Raw genomic sequence first — 2,712 nt, forward strand, 5'->3', positions numbered from 1 at the left:
TAAACTAAGAGCTACATTCACCAGGTATTTTAACTCATATTTAAACAAAAGAGTAGCTTTCCTGTACTTTTTGCCTGAAGCTTTAAAATTACTGTTTAATATATTCATGGAAGATGATTGGGAAAATAAGCAAGGTATTAGCCTACTATTCCAAATATTCAGATTTTTAATGTTTTCAAATCATTCTGAAATCTAAGCCCCCACAGCAACATTATTTCATTGGAGGTTTAGGCACCCACATAGAAATAATGTTGCTATCGGGGCTTAGGTTTAAGAATGATTTGAGAACATTAAAAATCTGAATATTTGGAATAGTAAGCTAATACCTTGCTTATTTTCCCAATCATCTTCCATGAATATATTAAACAGTAATTAAACAGATATATATATCTTGCCTTTTGTCACATCTGATTTGGCTGACACCCACAATATTAATATACCACCCAAAAATACCACTATTTTCAGATATATCTACACACAAAAAATGTGTCATGCAGAACTATTTTAAATACATTTCTTCTTGGCTAGATACTAATCTAGTTCCAGAAAAGCTAATTTATCCCTTTTCAAACTCATTCTCTTCTGTTGTCTCCTTTAACATATTATTGTAATGTTAGTTGTAAATGGTTACATATTAACACTGTAATTCACTGTACTATAAGGTAAATTTGAGTGATGGATTACTCTAGTTTAAATGGGATGTTAGCCAGCCACCCAAATACTTTATGAATCTGGCCCTACATGCCTATACACAGACATGCTTTGGGGTATAGCTGATAGAGCCTAAATTAGGATTAGTCAAAGAAAAAAAATCCTTTAGCTGTTCTAAGGTGTATTCTTTACTGAGAGCATGGCTTCTATATGATCTCAGCAATCAGAGAAACCTTTGCAACATAATTTTAGTTCAAGTTTAGTTTCAGAAAATACTTTGGTTTTGGCAAGGCAGCATTTTACTAAAAATTTTTACTAAAAAAATTTTCACCTAGGTCTAGCCTGTATCTCCAAAAAAAGCTGTTCCTTGTGTTATAGAGCTGTTCATATTCTGCTGTGTGAAGAAAAAGCAAAATAAAAGCAATAAACTCAATATAGGACTTGATATGGTATCAACTTTCCTCTCTGACCAATATTAACCAAATAGTGTGCACAAATTAAAAAAAAAAAAGACCTAAATGGAACCGTTATGTTCTTGTAGTTGTAGCTAATTGGCTCTAGCTGGAGAAATATCTTAATTATTCCAGCAAACCGGTGACAATTGTCAGCCAATATCAATCTCTATGTATAGTGAGTCTAATGGTGGGGGGTTGTTTAGATATTTCTTCAAAGCCAAAAAAAAGCAAAAAATTATAACTTCAGATCATAAAGTATTCCAGTTTAAAAAGAATGTGTATTTATTTGGAAAAAAATATTTTAAGATATGAAGAAATTTTGCATAATTATTTCTATAGTTAGGCTGTTTGAATACAACTTCTTATTTTATAATAATACTCTTTTTGTGATGGGATAGAAAAAAAAGATTATCTTAAAGAATATAAAGTATAGACTCTAGCTAGCAGATGCTGTCCTTTACATAACAACAACACATAAATATTAAATCCATAGCAGATATATATGCATTGTTCTAATACATAATTTATAATGCAAGCAACTTTGAAGATTGGATGCATTTTCTGTATGTAGTTAATCCAATTCTGTATTCTCTCAGGTGAGGAAATTGGTCATCTACCTTTCTAAGACTTTATTAAATGAACAAACAGTAGAGGAGACTATAGAAAAGTCATAAAAGACTCAAACAGAATAAAATATAATAAATCCATGGACAAATAATAACTTTAGTGATTTTTTTTTTGCTTATAATTACCAAATGGTTACTGTTTAATATACATATAATCAAAACCTCTATCTATTCCAAATCCTCCTGCTAATATGTTTAAATAAGCTTGTGATCTTAAACAGCCAGAGCAAAATGCCTAAGAATGGTGAACATTGTGGGTGCACATGGATGGTAGCCTGCGTGACAGTGACCATGAGCTCATCAGGTTCATTGTCCGCCACAAGGTTGACAAATCAACTAGCAGGATTGAAGTCCTGGACTTAAAAAATGCTGACTTCAATAGACTAAGGGCATTAGTAGGGGAGGCAATGCAGGACCAAGGACAGAAGGTGAATGGGGTGCACAAAGCATGGTCGTTCCTCAAGGAAATGATCCTCAAAGCACAAAAGAAAATCATTCCTATGAAGAGGAAAGGTAGCAGAAGGGCTAGAAAGCCCTCCTGGCTCAATAGGGACATTGCAGTCCTCTTGAAAAATAAAAAAAGACAGGGCTACACACATTGGAAGCTAGGGACAGTCTCCAAAGAGGACTATACAACACTGGTCCGTACTTGAAGGGGAATGATTAGGAAAGCTAAGGCAGTGACTGAGTTTAAGTTAGCCAAAGGAGTCAAGGACAATAAGAAGTCATTTTTAGATATGTAGGGAGAAGAAGGAAAACAAATGGAAGTGTGGGGCCCCTGCTTAACACTTTGGGACAGCTGGTAATGAACACTCAGAAAAAAGCTGAGCTCCTGAATGCCCACTTTTCTTCAGTATTTCACCAGACCAAGGGGAAAGACAAGTGAGATAAAGATCACAGGGGGAATGACAGCCTTCCCACTGTGGATGCTGAGCTGGTGCAAAACCAACTAGAAAAGCTAGACATTTATAATTCAGCAG

Source organism: Alligator sinensis, unplaced genomic scaffold (genome assembly GCF_000455745.1).
Source record: "Alligator sinensis unplaced genomic scaffold, ASM45574v1 scaffold490_1, whole genome shotgun sequence".
Classification (NCBI taxonomy): domain Eukaryota; kingdom Metazoa; phylum Chordata; order Crocodylia; family Alligatoridae; genus Alligator; species Alligator sinensis.